Raw genomic sequence first — 23,096 nt, forward strand, 5'->3', positions numbered from 1 at the left:
GGTATTGCTATAAAGGTATTCTGTAGATATGAGGTTAACATCTTCCATCAATAGATTTTAAGGAGATTATCCTTCATAATCTGGGTTGACCTGATCCAATCAATTGAAAGGTTTTGAGAGGAGAAATGCAGTTTCCCTGAGGAACCAGAACTTCCCCAGCATCAGATCCTACAAGAGAGTTTCTAGCTGGTCCTTCCTGACAGCCTGATGTATGGATTTTGAAGTTGCCTAACCAGCTCTCAGCCACATAAGCCAATTTCTTACAATAAAATCTTTTATAAATATTCTATAGTTCTATTTCTCTGTTGGAACTCTGACTGCTACAGAGGGTCAGCGGTATTTTTGTCTTCTAATATTTTCTCTCTTTTTGACATTTACTTAACTGAGAAGGTAATACATTCCCCTGTTCCTTTTATTTATATAAAAGTACACAGTGATAAGATTTCTGCCAACTCCCTTTCCCATCTTCCAAGGTCTGAACCTACCATCTGTCACATGTAACCACTATGATTTTTATTTGTGAATAATTCTATATTTTTATATATAAGCAAAGAAATACAGATATATATCTCCTCCAATCCCCACCAATTTGCCAAAAAAAAAAAGAAGAAGAAGAAGAAAAGGTAGCCTACTCTTTACAATGTCCTGTACTCTGTCTCTTTTTCTTAATATTTCTGAAAGCTTTTTCCATTTTAGTATGCAAAGAACATCTTTATACTTTTTTCACAGCTGTATTATATTCTATTGCATGTCCATACCACGATTTCTTTAACCAGTCACCTACTGGTGAACATTCAGCTTATTTCAACATGTTTGCTATTATTCACAAGGGAATATCCTTTAAAACATTTAAAAATATAAATAGATAGAAAGAACTGTATATAATAACTTATGTCTGTATAATCATTGCATACTTTGAGCAAGAGTAGAACAACATACAAGGGGAATTACTTAAAATATCAGAGAGTTCATGCATTTTCAATTTTGAGAAACTTTCCTAAATTATCCTAAATGTCCCACTATAGGTGAAGAAAGTATTTCTTTAGGAAATGTTTGTTTTTCCATAGCCTCAGCTATACAAGTGTGTCATTGATCTTTGGCATTTGTGCCAATTCAATAAATTACAAAAGTATGTTTCAGTGGATATATATTTGTATTTCTTAATCAGAGTGACATAGAATATTTTCTTAGTATTAACTTAATAATCAATGGAGAGAATGTATAACAAAGGGTAGCAAAGACAAGAGCTATATCTTTGGGTTCTTTTTATTTCTTTTGCTGTATAAGCTCTGTGTATATCTTTGGACTAGTTTTCAATCAAGTTGGTCTTTTTGTATCATTGAAGAGTTCTTAGATATTAAGGAGGTTACTCTATATATAATATAGGAATGCCAATATTTTCACCATTTTTTTTCTTTTGGCCTTCTTGATGGTCTCACCATAAAGAATTTATTTTTACGTATTTTGATTTACCAGTCTTTTCATGTCCTCCATATTTTGTGTTATACTCAAAAAGTCCTCTTCACACCAAGGTTCTAAAAGCATTCACTATTTTTTTTTCTATAGAATGTTTAAGGTTTCTTTTTTTTTACATTTAACTATTATTTTTCAGATGACTGACAAGCTGTCACAAGATCATATATTAAATTATGCTACTTTTTCCCTACTTACCAGAGATGCCTTTGTCATATACTGAATTTCTATATACACTTGGATTTAGTGTGTTCCATTGGTTTATATGTCTATGAACCAGTACCACATCTTTTAATTGGGCTTCCCTGGTGGCTCAGACGGCAAAGAATCCACCTGCAATGTGGAAGACCTGGGTTCGATCCCTGCGTTAGAAAGATCTTCTGGAGGAAAGCATGGCAATCTACTCCAGTATTCTTGCCTGCAGAATTCCAGGAACAGAGAAGCCTGGCAGGCTATAGTCCATAGGGTTGCAAAGAGTCGGACACAAATGAGCAACTAATATTTTAATTAATAAAGCTTTATAACATATTTTAACATCTTGGCAGGATTAATTCTTCCCTGTCTTTCTCCACCCCCATCACTGCTCTTCTTTCAGAGAATTTTCTTGACAATTCTATTTGGTGCTGCATAAGAACTTTATTTTTTTATTATTATTATTTTTTTTTTTACTTTACAATATTGTATTGGTTTTGCCATAAGAACTTTAGAAATAGTCTTCTGTCCACCTTGCCCCCCTCCCAAATATTTCCACACTGGTTTCTCTAACCACAGTCCTAAAATCCTCCCATTAGATATAATGACTCAGAAAGCCACAAGCCTCAAACAATGGTCTCTTACCTTGTGCTGTGAACTGGGACAGCAACCACATCTCTTAGGGTTTTAGTTTTCCTCCTGACAGAATGGGGACAAAGATAAGGAGAAAAAGTTTTACATAGATGTTCTCTAAGATACCTTCCAGTTCTAAAATTTTCAGTTCAATATCAAACCTTTTTCTGAGTGTTTTAATTAGCAGTATGCTCATTTTTCATAAAAATGCTTGCTTTGTTCCTTTGGCTTTTAAATAAATATAAAAGACACATTTTTCATTTTCACTAAGAATTTTATTAAGTAACATATTCACCCCTTTGTTTCACTACCTTTTGCCATTTTTCAGGCAACTTCGTAATTCCACCATCCCAAAACTTAACATTTTGAGCAAAGAACTGTTCCATGTGTCTTTTACAGTCTTCCAGGGATTTGAATTTTTTTTTTTCCATTGAGAGAATTTTGTAAATGGAAATCTAAAGTTACAATGTCTGGTGAATACAACAGATGAATCAGAACTTCCCAACCAAGCAGTAACAGTTTTTGCCTGGTCATCAAAGAAACTGGCAGTCTTGTGTTATCCCGATGGAAAATTATGTATTTTCTATTGACTAATTCTGGATGCTTTTCATCAAGTGCTGCTTTCAGTTGGTCAGACTGGGGGCAGTACTTGTTGGAATTAACTGTTCAGTTTTCTGGAAGGAGCTCGTAATAGAGGCCTCCCAATCCCACCATATACACAACATCACCTTCTTTGGATGAAGACCAGTCTTTGGTGTGGTTGGTAGTGGTTCATTTCACCTGCCCTATGATCTCTTCTGTTCCACATGATTGTACAGTATCCACTTTTCATAGCCCCACTTGATTGTACAGTATCCACTTTTCATAGCCTGTCACAATGTTTTAAAAAGAGAACATTTTGTTACACTTAAGTAAAGAATTGCAGGAAGAAATATGGTCAAGAAGATTTTTTTGGTTCAATTTATGTGGAACCCAAACATCAAAGCAATGAACATAACTGAGGTGGTGCAAATGATTTTCAACACTTGATTTGGATATTTTGAGTAGGTCAGCTATCTCTCATGTGCTATAAACACTGACGGTTCTCAATTAATGTCTCAATTCAAGTGCAATCATCTTCAACTGGTCTACCAACCATGGAGCATCATCCAGCGAGAAATCTCCAGCTAGAAACTTTGCAAGCCACTTTTGATGCATTTGATCAGTCACAGCACTTTCTCCGTACACTGCACAAATCTTTATTTGCATTTCAGCTGCAATTTTACTTTTCTTGTAATAATAAAGCATAATATGCCAAAAGTACTGCTTTTTTTTCACCTTCAATTTCATCTTCAATACCTATACAAAAATTCACCCATTTTGGTAAGTTTTTGTTTTTTTTTTAATGCATGCTGATAGCACAGCTGTCAAAATACAATCTAACAAAATTATTTCAAATGAAGTTGAAAGACAACTAGATGCTATTAGTGCCATCTTATAAAAAATCAAACGAACTCTCTGGTCAATGGAATTTTTGGAATCATTTGTCATCATTTGCAGTAGTGGAGAAGATAAAAAAGAAGTCTCTTATTGCCCCTACAGATCAAAATTTATACAACAGAATTTCCATGGAGTCCTATTTTCTAAGCCATTTAACTTCTCTAAATGCAACATGTAGAAGCCCCGAAAGAGAAACAAGCTCAGGGTGTTCAGTGACTCAGTCATGTCCAATTCTCTGTGACCCCATGGACTGTAGCCCACTAGGTTCCTTTGTCCATGGAATTTTCCAGGCAAGAATACTGGAGTGGGTTGCCACTTCCTCCTCCAGGGGATCTTCCTGATCCAGGGATCAAACCCAAATCTCCCGCTTCCAACACAGTATACGTGAAAAGTTCTGGCACCCAAAAAGTATTAACAAACAATAAAAGTTTCAGCAGGTCTGCTTCTATTTTCATTTTTGCTTCTCTTTTTCTTTTTACCGTGTCTGTAAATTGCTAGCTGGCCAGACTGTGCAAGATCAAAGCCTCTAAATGCAGTTCTCTCACACATGCCTGCGTGGCCACTGAGTGCATTGATTACACATCACCACTGAGCAACCGAGACAATACTCTACTCTAAATTGTGTGTCATGGACGAGGGTGAAAAAAGGAAGCAATAAAAACTTTAGTTGGCTGCATTGCTCTGAAAGATACAGTATTTTTTTTCTATCTTGCCAACAAGCTGGCACAGGATCAGTCTGTGACACTTACATTGTACTGAAGTTAAGTGTTTGGTGGCTTCTGATGAACCACCTGATCTATGAATCCCCTGTGCGTGCTAAGTCACTTCAGTTGTGTTTGAATCTTTGCGATCCTATGGACTGTAGCCCGCCAGACTCCTCTGTCCGTGGGATTCTCCAAGCAAGAATACTGAAATGGGTTGCCATGCCCTGCTTCAGGGGATCTTCCAGACCCAGGGATCAAACTGGCATCTCTTGTTTCCCACATCGGCAGGCGGGTTCTTTACCACTAGTGCCACCTGAGAAGCCCATAAACCATCTAGATCCATGAATTAAGAAGTTGAGAGAGCTTCTCTCTGGCAACCTCCATGCTTTTCAAGACTGTTTCATTAACAGGTTTTTCCCTCTCCTTTTTCCTCAATGGCTCTACGTTAGGTGGAATTCATTAGAATGTGGACTATAAAACCCAAAAACTAAAGAAAGAGTTTATTTTCAGGAATAGTATTTTTATCCTTTCTGCAGAATAGTGCCTTACATATATAATATGCCTCCTGTCCCCAAATGAAGAATTCTTGAAGTAACTGACCTACATGAAAAATCTCATCTCAGCCCTAAAAATCTCCTGTGCAAAAACGTAAAGCTGGGATAGGAGGGTCTGCATTTATTTCAATAAGTCAGAAGTTACGTGGGCACTAATCCTCACAGGAGCTGTACACAAAGCCCTGGACATCAAAATATCCTTGACTAGGCTGACTTTTAATTTAGGAGTTTACTAGAGCCTGCAGCTATACTGCTGGAGCCTGTGATAGTGTCAGATTCCATAAATGAAGCGTAGAGGACTTGGTTAGCAGCCTGGGTAGAATGCCAAAGAACACCCTGGGGACATGCTAATTCGGTACTCAAGGTAGCCTGCCCTTCTGTGAGCCGGCACTAAATCAGTGCCCTGTAATGCTGTTCGAAGCACTGCAGTGCAGGCTCAAATTTTTGCTATCAGCTCCTTGCACTTATTTACAACGCTCTTTTCTCTGGCATTTGCAAGGACAATAAGCTACAGCTGCCACATCAAATTTTCCAGCAAGCAGAGACTGCCTGGCATCCCGCCACCAGCCAGGGTTTCCACAAATCCCCTTCCTGATTGGTAAAGGAGGCTGGTGAGAGAATGAATGTCCAGGGAGGGGACTCCTCCAACACTGCCCATGGGTACATGATAGGAATAATGAGAGCAAAGAATAATGGACTGTGACCATCTCTTACTTCTTTTCATCTCTTTCCAAGACTCTACTGGAGTGCCACCCTGCCACTGCCCAGGCATTTCCACCACTCTAAGAGTAGAGGGCTGGGGGAATTATCACAGGCAGGATATCTCATCATTGGCTGCAGCTGTCTCTTTAGTAGATGGTCGTGGGAAGAGAGTCAAGAACCTAAGGAAACCCAGCCAATGCCAACATTACATTCATCATCTGAGGAGCCCCACATTCTCAGTTCATAACAGTACATTCCTCTTCACAAACCTATTGCTGAGAAATATTATCTTCCCCTTTTTACAGAAGAACTGAAGCTGAAAGAAATTAAGTGACTTGCCCAAGGTCGCTCAGTTACAAGTAGGAGAGCCCCCATTCAAACCTATACCCATCTGACACCAAAGAACAGGAGACGGGTGGTAAAATTATACATATCTCAGTTTCAGCTATCTTCCCTGGTGGCTCAGCAGTAAAGAATCCGTCTCCCAATGTAAGAGACTTGAGTTTCATCTGTGGGTCAGGAAGATCCCCTGGAGAAGGAAATGGCTACCCACTCCAGTATTCTTGCCTGGGAAATCCCATAGACCGGCGAGACTGTGGGCTACTGTCCATGGGGTCACAAGAGTTAGACACAACTGAGCAACTAAACAACTGTCTCAGTGGAGTTTCCAAAGACCAAGGATAATACAAGTGGCAAGCACTGCCCCAACCCTTAAGTGAGATTCCAGAGCACCAATAAGCGTGGGGCATGCTGGGAAAGTAGAAAACCAGTTCTGTCAACCTTAGCCTACCTCTTACCTCGAGGGTTTAAAGAGTGAGGACAGTAAAGAAAATGCTTCTTTTAGAGAGACTCATTGGGTTACCATGGCCCCTCTCCTCTCTCTACCCTGGGAATGAGGAGGAGGAGGAGCCCCTATTTTGTTGCTGTTTTTCAGTTGTTAAGTTCTATCTGACTCTTTGTGATTCCATGGACTGTAGCCTGCCAGGCTCCTCTGTCCATAGGATTTCTCAGGAAAGAATACTGTAGTGAGTAGTCATTCCCTTCTCCAGGGAACCTTCCCGACCTAGGAATCGAACTCATGTCTTGTGCACTACAGGTGACTTGTTTTTACCACTGAACCACCAGGGAAGTCCAAGTCCCCACTGCCTCAAGCCAAAGAGAGGAACATCACAGGACACTGGAAAAGCCTGACACGTGTTCCTTCAACTTCGAAAAATAAACACTCATTCACACTGGGAAAAACTAAAGATGGCGGCTTGAAGAAAGGGGGATGTATCAGGAGTGAACTGTTCTGCTACTGATGTAGCAGAGGGGTAGGTTTTTCTGAAGAAGAGCTGTTTGTGTTTCCACATAAAACGCCCCCTTTGCTCCCTATCTACTCTCTGGCTGGGCCAGCTCTGGAAGGGGTCGAGCAGTTACTTTCCAGGGAGAAAGAAATACATCAAGAGCCTGAAGATGATTACAGCCACTCTCCCACGGTGGGCTTACAAGCCTGAAGCAGGCTGGAGCTGAGTAAGTGAATTTGAACTACACTGGACTTATTTTTTCTTTTTATACAACAGTGGACTAGACAGGAATTATCTGATTATTAGACTGATCTGGGCTTTTAACACTAAAACAAGGGGATCACTGATTCATCTCAGAGTAGTTTTAAAACTATGAAACCTGCTTGAAATGTCATATGAGAACTAGGGAGAAGGAAGAGACACAGCGCCTATATAAGAGGCATTTCTGCTTTTCAGCTCCTCTGAATCCAGCTCATCCCCTCGGGTAACTTATATAAACTCAATGTTGCCTCAAGAGGGCATTATGGAATGCCCTCTTCCTTGGCCTACTCCTTAGGGGAATTAAGTTTCTAAAGGTCTTCCCTGTCACATCTGGTATGTACTGTCTTCCCTACAGCCCTCCCTCCCCTTGCTCATAGCTATCTGGCCACCCTACCCCATCTCAGCTCCACTTACGGGAAACTAGCACCTCCTAGCCTTGTACATCTGAGGAGTGTGTGTGCGTGTGTTGTTAGTCACTCAGTAGTGTCTGACTCTTTGCAACCCTTTGGATTTGCCAGGCTCCTCTGTCCATGGGATTCTCCAGGTAAGAAAAGTGGAGTGGGTTGCCATTTCCTCTTCCAACACCTGAGGAGTATTCATATATAACTCGGTACTTTGGAATGGGCATCACAAAACGCCTTCTACCCTAGACATCACGTCTTTGCTTCCTATGTTTCAAATCAATCTTTGGGGGCCTCAGTCACAAGTCCTGTGACTCCTCGAGAAGCTGCCAGAAGAACTCATCAGGTCAGAGTACTCTGAGATCCCTGAAGCAATTATTTCTTAAGCACTACTCCAGGCAAGCGATGGAGGCCCAGGATAGGAAGCAATTTGCCTCTCAGGAGCTCTCACACAGATGGCGCTTCTGCAGCCATGAGAGAGCAGGCAGGGAGCCTGGGAAGAGAGGGAACGGAACCCTCCTCATGATGAAGTACAATTCAAACTACATCTGGACTTTGGTGTGCATGCTGCGTTTTTTAAATATGGGACATACTTTAAGCTCATAGATTCAAAACTCTGCCTGTCTATAGCCATAAATATATGTCTGTTGACATTCTGTCATGCTTTTTAAATTCGAAGAATTGTCAGTAAAGGAATATAACTTGCCTTCTCATTTGAAGACAAAACTCCTCCTGATGGCACCTAAAAATGGTTTTTTAATCAGGTTTCAGGTAATATGAGCATACTCATTGTGTGTGTGTGTGCGCACACACACGTGCACGTGCACTAAGTCACCTGAGTTGTGTCGGACTCTTTGCGACCCCATGGAGTAGCCTGTAGCCCACCAGGCTCTGCTGCCAATGGGTTCTCCAGGCAAGAATACTGGTGTGGGTTGCCATGCCCTCCTCTAAGGGAGGACCCAGGGATCGAACTGACATCTCTTCTGTCTCCTGCATTGGCAGGTGGGTTCTTTAAAACTAATGCCACCTGGGAAGCCCAACTATACTCATCGTACAAGGTTAAGTGATTAAAAGGTATAAAATTGGACATGTAGCATGTATATGTATATGACAGCATCTAGCCATGCCCCAACTTGCGGATCTCAAGCTTGATGAGTTCAGACACCTCAAAATATGTATGTGATCCACAAGCCCACAAAGTGTCCAGGGTTCTGTGCTGAGTCTCTGGGTCCCAGAGTAGACACTGTCAGCACCCCAGCACTTTTTCTCAGGTCTTACGAGGCAGAGTAAGACCTGCTTGGCTTCCAACTGCCTTAGGGTTTTCTCTGGCATTCAGAATCTGCTTTGCCTGCACCTGGGACAGGCTGGAAATGACCATTAATGAACATCTTCTGCCCTTCCTTGGTGGCTAAAATGGTAAAAATATGCCTGCAATGCAAGGGACTCAGGTTCAATCCTTGGGTAGGGAAGATCCCCTGGAGAAGGGAATGGTTACCCACTCAAGTATTCTTGTCTGAGGAATCCCATGGACAGAAGAGCTTGGTGAGCTACAGTTCATGGGGTTGCAGAGTTGGGCACAACTGAGCATATATACAAACTGAATTAAATGGCAATCTTAGTCACTACAGCAGTGCCAGAAGTAGTATCTTTACTAGAAGAAATTAGCACAGACTCGAATGAAGCAACAGGTTTGAAGGAGTTCTCTTCAATTCCCTCCAGGAAAGATGATCTTAAATGGTTTGCATTTGCTTGGATTAGACAGCAGCTTACATTCGTTCCCACCATACACTTTCATGCCAAAAGCTACTGGCCTTTTAGGATGTTTGAACAGCATCTTAAAGGCACAGCTGAAGTGCCAGCTATGGGATGATACCCCATGAGGTTAGGATACAGTACATATTTTGAACCAATGGCCATGATCTGCTGCTCTGTGTCAATAACTAGAATTGAAATAGGTACCAAGGAATGAAAGTAAGGGTGGCCCTTCTCACCATCAGTCCCAGTAAATTATTCAAGGATTTTGCGCCTACCCCTCCTCCAACTTTAAGGTCAACTGGACTGAAGATCCTGGTTCCTGGGTGAGTAGAAGTACAGTAAAGGACAAGGGTTTACTAAGCCTAAAGCTATGACTGCCTCACAGTCATTTTCATCATTCATCCCAACCATCCTAGCCATGGTGTGAAGAGCCGACTCATTAGAAAAGACCCTGATGCTGGGAAAGATTGAGGGCAGGAGGAGAAGGGGACAACAGAGGATGAAACGGTTGGATGGCATCATCGACTCAGTGGACATGAGCTAGAGGAAACTCTGGGAGATAATGAAGGACAGGGAAGTCTGGCATGCTGCAGTCTATGGGATTGCAAAGAGTCAGACACAACTAAGTGACTGAACAACAATAGATCAGCAGACAAAGTAAGCAAGAGTGACCAGCTCTCATGAGGAACTAGAACTTCTACCAAATGGACAAAGGGGTTAAGTATGTTTGGGCCTCAAGGGATTTAGAGGGCACCTGTTGAAAAAGAAAACTCTTAAGAATTTGTAACTAGCCACCATCTTGAAGAATGAGTGACAGAACAGAATGAATTCATCCTGGAGTAGGAGGGTATCTGAGCAGTGCAAGGGGCAGACACTAGCAGAGATTATCTGTGTACCATCATTCACCCTCAAACTGCACCACTGTAGGGCATAAAGGTGACTTCCAATTGTGCGATGACTCTGTCTGGTGGTCAAAGCCTTGCTGTCCACACACAGGGCAGGCTGAAGTGTCAGAGAATTAACACACACCAGTAGCGGCATTCAACCAGTGACCAGAGGGAACTGGGGTATAAATGCCATGGTTCCTTTCATGTGAAGGGAGGATAATTCAAGCACACATTCTGCAGTTTCCCGGAGTTCCTCAGTGAGTTCCAGTTATCTACAGGTAACTTGCTTGACTACAATCTCTTAATTGGCTGTCATGTGTGTGTGCTCAGTTGCCCAGTTGTGTTTGACACTTTGCGATTCCATGGACTGTAGCCCACCAGGATTTCCCAGGCAAGAATATTGGAGTGGGTTTCCATTTCCTTCTCTGGGGGATCTTCCTGGCCCAGGAATTGAACCCATGTTTCCTGCATTGGTAGGCAGATTCTGTACCGCTGAGCTATCAGGGAAGCCCTTTACCTTCCCACCCTGTTACCAGAGTTTCCTGGAATCACCCTCATATAAATTACTTGCAGTCCAGTCTTCATCTCAGGATTTACTTCTAGAAGAAGCCAAACTAAGAAAGACTCCCCAGTCTATGTTGGAGGCATGTCCACCTGGGATACTCAAACAGGGACCAAGCAAAGTCTTCCGTCACGGACAGGATGACTTCTGCTGGGCAGTCAATGAGTGAGAGTACTAGCTACAAACATAATACAAATGCTTCTCTGGTCCTACTGGAAAGAGAAAAAGGGTAATAGTCCCTTCCATGGGCAGTGGGACACTACAAGATGTCACCGGAGGCTGTTATCAGTGGGCAGGGACTTGGGTCCAATGTACGTCCTGGAAGGTTCAATAAACTACAGCACCTCTTTTGTCAGGTTCACTCACCTGAGACTTCCCAGAAATCAGGGCCTCTCAATCCTGGGACAAAATTTCTCACCTTAACAGGTACCACTCTATTACTCTTCATGTCTCCACTGCCATTCAATACCACATGTTCCTATCGCCCATCTCCTTCTTCAGGCTTCCCTGAACAACAGTTCATCCATCCTCAAAACTTACACTCCTCTTCTCTTTTATAACAGACCCAAAAGCCCCATTAAGCCTTCAACTCATACCTTTAACTATTAAAAAATTGAACAAACTTAAACAATTAAAAGCTATTTCAGTTCAGTTCAGTCGCTCAGTCGTGTCCGACTCTTTGCGACCCCATGGACTGCAGCATGCCAAGCCTCCCTGTCTAGCACAAACTCCTGGAGTTTACTCAGACTCATGTCCATTGAGACGGTGATGCCATGCAACTATCTCATCATCTGTCATCCCCTTCTCCACTCGCCTTCAATCTTTCCCAACATCAGGGTCTTTTCAAATGAGTCAGCTCTTCGCATCAGGTGGCCAAAGTACTGGAGTTTCAGCTTCAACATCAGTCCTTCCAATGAACATTCAGGACGGATTTCCTTTAGGATGGACTGGATGGATCTCCTTGAAGTCCAAGGGACTCTCGAGAGTCTTCTCCAACACCACAGTTCAAAAGCATCAATTCTTTGGCACTTAGCTTTCTTTATAGTCACACTCTCATATCCATACATGACTATTGGAAAAATCGTAGCCTTGACTAGATGGACCTTTGTCTGCAAAGTAATATCTCTGCTTTTTAATATGCTGTCTAGGTTGGTCATAACTTTCCTTCCAAGGAGTAAGTGTCTTTTAATTTCATGGCTGCAGTCACCATCTGCGGTGATTTGGGAGCCCAAAAAAATAAAATCAGCCACTGTTTCCCCACCTACTTGCCATGAAGTGATGGGACCAGATGCCATGATCTTAGTTTTCTGAATGCTGAGCGTTAAGCCAACTTTTTCACTCTCCATTTTCACCTTCATCAAGAGGCTCTTTAGTTCTTATTCACTTTCTGCCATAAGGGTGGTGTCATCTGCATATCTGAGGTTGTTGATATTTCTCCTGGCAAACTTGATTCCAATTTGTGATTCATCCATCCCAGAGTATCTCATGATGTATTCTGCATATAAGTTAAATAAGCAGGGTGACAATATACAGCCTTGACATACTCCTTTTCCTATTTGGAACCAGTCTGTTGTTCCATATCCAGTTCTAACTGTTGCTTCCTGACCTGCATACATATTTCTCAAGAGGCAGGTCAGGTAGTCTGGAATTCCCATCTCTTTCAGGCTTTTCCACAGTTTATTGCGATCCACATGGTCAGAGGCTTTGGCATAGTCAATAAGGCAGAAATAGGTGTTTTTCTGGAACTCTCTTGCTTTTTCGATGATCCAGCAGATATTGGCAATTTGATCTCTGGTTCTTCTGCCTTTTCTAAAACCAGCTTGAACATATGGAAGTTCACAGTTTATGTATTGCTGAAGCCTGGTTTGGAGAATTTTGACCATTACTTGACTAGCGTGTGAGATGAGTGCAATTGTGCGGTAGTTTGAGCATTATTTGCCCTTGCCTTTCTTTGGGATTGCAATGAAAACTGACCTTTTCCAGTCCTGTGGCCACTGCTGAGTTTTCCAAATCTGCTGACATATTGAGTGCAGCATTATCACAGCATCATCTTTCAGGATTTGAAATAGCTCAACTGGAATTCCATCACCTCCACTAGCTTTGTTCATAGTGATGCTTCCTAAGGCCCACTTGACTTCACATTCCAGGATGTCTGGCTCTAGGTGAGTGATCATACCATCATGATTATCTGGGTCGTGAAGAACTTTTTTGTATAGTTATTTTGTGTATTCTTGCCATGTCTTCTTAATATCTTCTGCTTCTGTTAGGTCCATACCATTTCTGTCCTTTATTGAGGCCATCTTTGCATGAAATGTTCCCCTGGTATCTCTAATTTTCTTAAAGAGATCTCTAGTCTTTCCCATTCTGTTGTTTTCCTGTATTTCTTTGCACTGATCGCTGAGGAAAGCTTTCTTACCTCTCCTTGCTATTCTTTGGAACTCTGCATTCAGATGCTTATATCTTTCCTTTTCTCCTTTGCTTTTCTCTTCTCTTCTTTTCACAGCTATTTGTAAGGCCTCCTCAGACAGCCATTTTGCTTTTTTGCATTTCTTTTTCTTGGGGATGGCCCTGATCCCTGTCTCCTGTACAATATCATGAACCTCCACTCATAGCTCATCAGGCACTCTTATCTATCAGATCTAGTCCCTTAAATCTATTTCTCACTTCCACTGTATAACTGTAAGGGATTTGACTTAGGTCATACCTGAATGGTCTAGTGGTTTCCCCTTTCTTCAATTTAAGTCTGAATTTGGCAATAAGGAGTTCATGATCTGAGCCACAGTCAGCTCCCGGTCTTGTTTTTGCTGACTGTATAGAGCTTCTCCATCTTTGGCTGCAAAGAATATAATCAATCTGATTTCAGTGTTGGCCATCTGGTGGTGTCCATGTGTAGAGTCTTCTCTTGTGTTGTTTGAAGAGGGTGTTTGCTGTGACCAGTGCATTCTCTTGGCAAAACTCTGTTAGCTTTTGCCCTGCTTCATTCTGTACTCCAAGGCCAAATTTGCCTGTTACTCCAGTTGTTTCTTGACTTCCTACTTTTGTATTCCAGTCGCCTATAATGAAAAGGACATCTTTTTTGGGTGTTAGTTCTAGAAGGTCTTGTAGGTCATCATAGAACCATTCAATTTCAGCTTCTTCAGCATTACTGGTCGGGGCATAGACTTGGATTACCATGATATTGAATGGTTTGCCTTGGAAACTAACAGAGATCAATCTGTCATTTTGAGATTGCATCCAAGTACTGCATTTCGGACTCTTTTGTTGACTATGATGGCTACTCCATTTCTTCTAAAGGATTCTTGCGCATAGTACTACATATAATGGTCATCTGAGTTAAATTCACCCATTCCAGTCCACTTTAGTTTGCTGATTCCTAAAATGTCGATGTTCACTTTGCCATCTCCTGTTTGACCAATTCCAATTTCCCTTCATTCATGGACCTAACATTCCAGGTTCCTATGCAATATTGATCTTTACAGCATTGGACCTTACTTCTATCACAAGTCACTTCCACAACTGGGTGTTGTTTTTGCTTTGGCTCCGTCTCTTCATTCTTTCTGGAGTTATTTCTACACCGATCTCCTGTAGCATACTGGGCACCTACCGACCTGGGGAGTTCATCTTTCAGTGTCCTATCTTTTTGCTTTTTCATGCTGTTCATGGGGTTCTCAAGGCAAGAATACTGAAGTGGAGAATGACAAAATGTGTTTCACTGGAGAAGAGAATGGCAAACCATTTCAGTATTCTTGCCTTGAGAACTCCATGAACAGTATGAAAAGGCAAAAAGATAGGATACTGAAAAGTTATTTAGCAATACTTAATAGTAGCGTTCCTTATCTCGAGTATAGAGAAAGTTTTATCTTTAACTCCTTCCAAAAGACAAGAAGTATTTGTATGCTATCTTTCATTTGCAATATAGAAAAATACATCAGGAGAGTCTAAGTGGTCACATTCTGCTGCTGCTGCTGCTAAGTCACTTCAGTCGTGTCTGACTCTGTGCGACCCCATAGACAGCAGCCCACCAGGCTCCCCCGTCCCTAGGATTCTCCAGGCAAGAACACTGGAGTGGGTTGCCATTTCCTTCTCCAATGCATGAAAGTGGAAAGTGAAAGTGAAGTTGCTCAGTCATGTCCGACTCTTAGTGACCTCATGGACTGCAGCCTACCAGGCTCCTCCATCCATGGGATTTTCCCAGCAAGAGTACTGGAGTGGGGTGCCATTGCCTTCTCTGCACATTCTGCTACGTGTGTAAGCAAAACACACCACATTAATAGGTTTTATTTCTTAGTAGTAAATATCTCTGTTTTCCTAATCTTCTAAAAGATACTACATGTACAAATCATAAAAAAATGCAACTGTGTGTTTCATTTTAGAGTCCACAGGTTGTGGACTCTGCTTTTTCAAATGATCTGTCTATATTAGAAGCAAGGAACTAACAAGTCTTTGCTAACTTCAATTTCAATGTATTTCCCAATGACAGTTATTCAAATTTAAAACATGTTCACACAAGTAAATATAACTCAAACTCTGTGAATTAGAACACTACTTTTATTACAACTATAACAAAACTTGACATTCCTTTTTTATGTGTATACATGCATATATAAAATCAATATATAATCTTACCAAGTACTAAATCTACTCACAATTTTTAAAATTACTAATCTGGCAGCCAAAAAACAATTCCAGCTTCAGTTAAATTTATAGGTGGACTATAATACATGACAAAAACAAACCAATCTACAAAGCATGAGAAACAAAAGCAGACTCACAGAGATAGAACACAGACTTGTGGTTGCTGGGGGAGTAGGGAGGGACAGATTGGGAATTTGGGGTTAGCAGATGCAAACTGTTACACACAGAATGAATAGACAACAAGGTCCTTCTGAACAGCACAGGGAATTATATTCAATATCTTGTAATAAACCATAATGGAAAACAATACAGAAAGAATATATATATTTATATATGCATGTATAGGGCTTCCCAGGTGGTGCTAGCAGTAAAGAACATGCCTGCCAATGCAGGAGACCTAAGAGACACAGGTTCAATCCCTGGATTGGGAAAATCCCTTGTAGGACGGCATGGTAACCCACTCCAGTATTCTTGCCCGGGAAATCCCATGGACAGAAGAGTCTGGCGTTCTACAGTCCATAGCATTGCAAAGACTTGGACATGACTGAAGTGACTTAGCACATATATATATGTATAAATGACTTGGTCTGCTGTGCAGCAGAAATTAACACAATATTGTAAATCAACTATACTTCAATAAAAGATTTAAAAACTGAAAAATTAAAAACTTAAAGATAAATTCAATCGTATGAGAGCTGATTCTGGTCAAAAATGATACACCTATTGGAGAACAAGATTAGGCACTGGAAATTGCTCTCTTATGTAATTTCTCATAACATAGCTAAAGATCATCTTGTTGGAGAAGAATAATAAAATAGCTACTATCCTTCAACACAGCCAAAGGAATCTTTCTGAGCCGTTGCCTTTACTCCTCAAGAACATTCTAGAATACAGCTCTGAGGCACAGGATGAGCTTCTGTGAAATCTTATCCATTTACATCACAGACATAAGGAAAGGACTAGGAAAGAAAAAGTAAACCTGAAAACTTTTCACTATAGTCTGGATGAAGTTCCTTCCTTAGCGCTGCCTGAAACCACTTAAGAAAGAAAGTATGTAAAGAGATAAAAATTCAAAATATTATGTCCACTACTACAAAATAGAATTAAGTTTAGTACAAATTAATTTACCATAGCTCACCATAACTAAGAGAAACTATTTGAACAACAAAAACAAAGAGTCATTTCTGGAATAAACTGCTAGACACATGTCAAGTATTAAGTTGAACTACAAGAAACTGCCCATATTTGGCCATTTTTTCATCAAATGCAATTTCATCTAATTTCACCTAGTATTTTCTCTTATATTTGCATAACTACAAAACACTCAGAAAGGTAATATTTGGTCCATTATTCTGATTTGGAAAACTACATGCAAAAAAACCATGACAATACTTTATAATCTTATCTGCATGAAGTATGGTAAGCTAGCCAGGGGAAGAAGGACTCAACAGAAGTGATATTCAACTTTCAACTAATGTTCAGATTAAAGTGAAAAGAAAGTGAAAGTGTTCGTCGCTCAGTCCTGTCTGACACTTTGTGATTCCATGGACTACAGCCCACCAGGCTTCTCTGTCCATGGTATTCTCCAGGCAAGAGGGAATCTTCCCAACTCAGTGATCGAACCCAGGTCTCCTTCATTGCACGTGGATCCTTTACTGTCTGAGCCACCAAGGAAGGCCAGTGTTCAGATGAACACGGTCAAAGACTTACCTGATTCACACAGTGCAATCTTTCAGAAAACTTGAGTTAAAAATGAGCGTTCTTTTCCCCCAAACCACCTGTATTAACTACTTTAGTTGTTCTCCACTTGGTGCAGAGCACCATGTTAGACAGTAATAGGAGCAGAAATTTCTCTCTTTGAGAAATTCTCCAATAGTATTGTCTTCACAACAGTTTTTATGTTAGATACTAGTTGTTGAGATTGCGATGCAAAGATGTTTGAGGTTAGAAGCCAGGTGGAGGAAAGGAAGACACAAAATAAGCTAGATCCCTGACACACATCTCTTTGCTTTGTCTCTCATTAACCACTGACACACACCATCAAGACCACCTGCCCAGCTCCACTCCCAGAATCTCTCCCTAACTTTAGAACATGGATTCATGTTGCTATATGGCAGAAACCAACACAATATTGTAAAGCTATTATCCTCTGGTTAAATAAATAAACAAATTTAAGTTTAAAAGAAAAAGAATGTGGTTTCATTTCAGACTTAAATTTTTATAGGAGAAAGACAATATGGATCATTGAACACAGAAGGTCTGTTACCAATATTTTAAAGGGTTTATAATGTATTTCTTCCTTATTAAAATACTCTATTCTCTTGAAAACTTTGACATCAACTCATTTAGGTTTTCTTCAACCTCTCTGGCTCTTTTCAAATTCTCAGAGCAGCTTCTCCTCTCTATCCAACCTCTGAATGTTGAGGCTCCTTGGGGTTTAGTCATGTGGTTTCTCATTGTCATTTTCTCTGTGATATCTTCCACTCCAGCAGCATTAAATAATTATAGATATGATGATAATTCCCAAATTTATATCTCCAGCCAAGATCTCTTTTCTGAGACCAGATTCACACACCCAACTGCCTTCTTCGCATTTCTACTTAGGTCTGTCTCCCTTCCAAGGAAAAATCAAAAACTAAATTTATTTTTGTCCCCCAAATTCATCTTTATTCCATACCCATCATCGCAGTAAACTTCAACCTCACCAGTTGCCAAAATCAGAAACCTAGAAGTCATTCAACTTTCATTCCTAAAAATACCACAACCATCACTATGTTCTATCAATTCAACATGTGTGTATTTGTGTATGTGTGTGTGTCTCCAATTTGCTACCTCTTTCAATGTCCCTGGCCATTTTTCAGCCATGCCACCATCATCTCTCATCTGTACTATAACGACAGTACCATCTTACCAAACTGCTCTTCACAAAGCTAAAAGAGAATAAACCTTTAAAAGTACAGACCAGAACAAGCCAATGCCAAGGGTAGAATCCTTTGACAGATTTTAGAAAATAATCCAAGACTTTGCAGGATTTTGATTGGGTCTCTCCCCTTGTCTCCAGCCTTATCTTGGGCCTCTCTTCCCCATTTTGGCCCATTCCCAGCCCACTGGGGATCTGATCTGCTGTCCCATCACCTTCCGTATTCCCCATGCTATTCTGCTTAAATGCTAGTCTTAGGCTTCTCCTTAAAAAAAAAAAAAAAAAAAAAAGAGGATTTTTCCTGAGTCTCCAAACTAAGTTAGGTTCCTCCTAACATGCTTCCTCATAGTAACCTACATTTATCCTTTAAAAGACTTGCCACAATTTTATTTCTACTTGTGTGTATTTAATGTCTTCCTCCATCACTAGTCCACAAATGCCTTGGGGCAGATGTCTATTTCATTCACCAATATACCCAAGGTCTAACAAAGGGCTTAACATGTGACTATTTTTTGATAAATGTTTGGAACATCTGAATCAGCTCTTGATATTAATAATTTATTTTCCATCACAATAGCTACGTTAGAAAACAGAAATATCAAACTTCTTGTTCTTGCCTGAAATTGAGTAATTCAGTTTGATGTCACAGTTTACATTTGCTGATTGTAAGGTCTGTTTGGACCTTAGAAACAATTATTTTTAAGGGAAAAAATACGTTTTTTTCATCACAATTAATTCATTATCATAAGTAAAATTTGAGAAATAAAAATCTTTCAAATGTCCATAAGGAAAATAATTTTTAAAAAGTAAGAGTCTTGGCAATATATTTTTAAATTGAGAACTGACTGCCAGTTCAAGATGGCAGAGTGAACACATCATATATTTACCATCCCTTCCTACAAAGATCGAATTGAAATGACAATTTATGCCAAAAAGAGAACAAATTCATAGCAGCTCTAAGAGGGAGAGTGACATTAATGGATTTGAATGATTTCTGAAAAACAGAAAGCAGGTGGAATTATGTAGATGGAAAAGAAGGAGCTGGGTCGGGGGGGGAGGAACAGACTGTGGTCCAGTATATACAGAGGAAACAAAACAAAATGAAAAGAACAGAGGATATGTATACATATAGCTGATTCACTTTTTTGTACAGAAGAATCCAGCAACATTGTAAAGCAATTATATTCCAATAATAAAATTAAAAAAAAAAAAAAACATGGAGAAGATATTCTTTCCAGGTCAACTCCAGAGAAGCCCCAAAGCTTGAATTCGAGTGGGAAGGGTGCAGAAGTCAGGTGATCAAAGTACAGTGTCTAGAACAGCTATACCAGCAGCCCATCCTCCACTACCCACCACCACTTCCACATGTGCAAAGTGACTGGTGGCAGCAATATTTTGCTGTAGACTAAAATCAAAGAAATACTCTCTAAACAAATTGCACAATATGCCTGGAAAGGGCAGGGTTCCTAGCGTGGATGAGATACCACAGAATGAGGTGCTTCTTATTTAATCGTCTAGGAGTGGGGTCAACTTGGCTATATACTTCCTTCCTTGGCTATATACATACACTCCAGCTGTATGTACCCACGTACTGTATTCACACACAGCCATCCATCCAGTGTAAGAGAAGCGTCATATAGGAAGAACCACCCTACAGATCACACCAGCTAGCCACATACATTCATCGAATCCTGTGGTTAGTTCTTATCCAGTCCAAGCACAAAGGATATAGCATTAGGCTGGGCACTGCATAAACATTGCTGGAATGGGGTAAACAAATTAATGAAAGATAAAATAAATCCCTCAAGGAGATTGTTGCCTAGCAATGGGCTTACAAGCATCATTCTCCTAAAACTTCCCTTTGCAGTTGACATTACCTGATCGTTCCCAAGGTTTCAAAAATGTAACTTTCCCTGATTCCTCCCCACTTCATTCTCTAGTCATGCTTCCTCTTTATTTATATCAACTATGGACATTCCTCCAAAGCATATGGTTATTTTCTCTCTCCCCCTCTCCCCACCTCCATTCACACTCTTTTATCAATTTATTCTTTCTTTCATTTACCTGAGCTCCTCTCTAATGCCCCATCTTCTTGTTATTTCACTCAGATGTCCCTTGTTCACTTGAAAACCATCACCTTCAACCTGTGAGATTGAAGATACTGACGTCTCACAGCGATGCCACCTTCTTACAGTCATTTAGATGAGACTTTGACACACTTCTAATTAATTTCTCTCCTTAATTTTCTACAGCCAGCCATCTTTCAAGTCTGTCAATATATCATGGAAGTATTATATGATTTAAATTTGGCCTAACTCCACAAAAATATTTGAAGTGGCATATAGAAAGCACATAAAATAATTCATCATAAATTTTAAAAATCAGAACTATAGAAAGTATAAATTAGAATACAAATACAATATCAGAGAGCAATGAAGCATAGATATGTAGATTATAAAGGCATTTACAAGTGTTCTAATTTAGTAAAAAGCTAGTTTTTAACAATTTGATGAAGAAATATTATCCATTCATCGTTCTCGATTAGTAAGATATTGGGGTGTGGAAAAAGCCTGACAAATAGAAACCCTCTCTCTTACGCAGATTCTCTATTAACTGAGAAATTAGAAGAAGGGAATACACCAGTGAAATAACAAGATTACCACTGATAAAGCTGCAATTTGAGAATACAACTTACATCTGCAGGCGAATGGGCTTACACACTGAAGCCAGGATCAGGTCAACTCCCTCTGCCAGTCCCTGCCCGTGGCCCCAGGGAGGTAGGGGCCCCCCCCCCCTCCTTTACCACACAGCTTTCAGAAAAGCAGAGGGCAGTCGAGGGCACACTCTGTGTACAGACTCACTCCCAAAAAAGAAGAACAGAGAGAAGGGATGAGCTACCCTTACCCAGTTCTTCCAAAATCGCCCATTAGTTCACACCTCCCCAAAGGAGGAGCGAATGAGGGGCAGAGACATACATAGTTTGCAGCTTCCTCCGCTTGGAATCAAGAACATTGGAGAAAAGTTCCTTTTCCCCCAAAATCAGGGTCCCTGAGGGATGTGGCAGACAAGATATTTGACAACTTCCCTGCAGTGAATACAGTACAAAAAAAAGTTTAAAATATATATACACAGCATTTTCTAAGACTGATGTGTATACAGTATGTCTTACTGGAACCTGTGACGGTGACACAGAAAACCCAGTTCACTGAAAGCTGCTCTGACAGAGGCCTCACCAACAAAAGAAGCAGAGCATAAAGATTTCCAAAAGTAAAGCTTCATCAGGAGCACCTCTGATAAATACAATCTTATTCAAGAGTTTATTTTTTTCTGGTGATAACAAGAATAAACTACTCACCTTAAAAAACGTATCTTCCAATCCAACTTCCCCACCATTACATACCCACTCTGTACTAATTAATCCTTTCTATCACGCTGCATCATTGCTCCATCAACACAAAATACCTGTGTACAATACTTGTATTATTTCCATCTGGAATGTTCTTTTCCAAACCTTCTAATACTAGCCATCTTTCAAAGAGATTGTGAGATTGTCTTCTTCATTAAGCATTTCCTAATCATCGAAAAAGCAAGAGAGTTCCAGAAAAACATCTATTTCTGCTTTACTGACTATGTCAAAGCCTTTGACTGCGTGGATCACAACAAAATGTGGAAAATTCTGAAAGCGACGGGAATACCAGACCACCTGACCTGCCTCTTAAGAAACCTGTATGCAGGTCATGAAGCAACAGTTAGAACTGGACATGGAACAACAGACTGGTTCCAAATAGGAAAAGGACTATGTCAATGCTGTATATGGTCACCCCGCTTACTTAACTTATATGCAGAGTACATCATGGGAAACGCTGGGCTGGATGAAGCACAAGCTGGAATCAAGATTGCTGGGAGAAATATCAATAACCTCAGATATACGGATGACACCACCCTTATGGTAGAAAGCGAAGACGAAGTAAAGAGCCTCTTGATGAAGGTGAAAGAGGAGAGTGAAAAAGTTGGCTTAAAGCTCAACATTCAGAAAACTAAGATCATGGCATCTGGTCCCATCACTTCATGGGAAATAGATGGGGAAACAGTGGAAACAGTGTCAGACTTTATTTTTCTGTGCTCCAAAATCACTGCAGATGGTGACTGCAGCCATGAAATTAAAAGACCCTTACTCCTTGGAAGGAAAGTTATGACCAACCTAGACAGCATATTCAAAAGCAGAGACATTACTTTGCCAACAAAGGTCCGTCTAGTCAAGGCTATGGTTTTTCCAGTGGTCATGTATGGATGTGAGAGTTGGACTGTGAAGAAAGCTGAGCACCGAAAAATTGATGCTTTTGAACTGTAGTGTTGGAGAAGACTCTTGAGAGTCCCTTGGACTGCAAGGAGATCCAACCAGTCCATTCTAAAGGAGATCAGTCCTGGGTGTTCTTTGAAAGGACTGATGCGAAAGCTGAAACTCCAGTACTTTGTCCACCTCATGCAAAGAGTTGACTCATTGGAAGAGACTCTGATGCTGGGAGGGATTGGGGACAGGAGGAGAAGGGGACGACAGAGGATGAGATGGCTGGATGGCATCACCGACTTGATGGACGTGAGTTTGAGGGAACTCCGGGAGTTGGTGATGGACAGGGAGGCCTGGCGTGCCA

The 23,096-nt window shown here is 40.6% G+C and overlaps 1 long non-coding RNA gene across 2 annotated transcripts in view; it reads right to left on the minus strand.

Moving 5' to 3' along the window:
• The window catches only part of LOC129645834 (uncharacterized), a 215,603-nt gene that overhangs the window by 102,275 nt on the left and 90,232 nt on the right, over positions 1 to 23,096 (minus strand). The window contains exons 3-4 of one of the 2 annotated variants that reach the window (XR_008711520.1): positions 3,027 to 3,167; positions 2,311 to 2,364 (exon numbers count right to left, since the gene is read on the minus strand). This is a non-coding gene — a long non-coding RNA (uncharacterized LOC129645834). Of the gene's footprint in view, positions 1 to 1,496; positions 2,365 to 3,026; positions 3,168 to 23,096 lie in introns of those variants that run through there. The other variant, XR_008711519.1, reaches the window with a different exon arrangement.

Source organism: Bubalus kerabau, chromosome 1 (assembly GCF_029407905.1).
Source record: "Bubalus kerabau isolate K-KA32 ecotype Philippines breed swamp buffalo chromosome 1, PCC_UOA_SB_1v2, whole genome shotgun sequence".
In the NCBI taxonomy this organism is placed as follows: domain Eukaryota; kingdom Metazoa; phylum Chordata; class Mammalia; order Artiodactyla; family Bovidae; genus Bubalus; species Bubalus kerabau.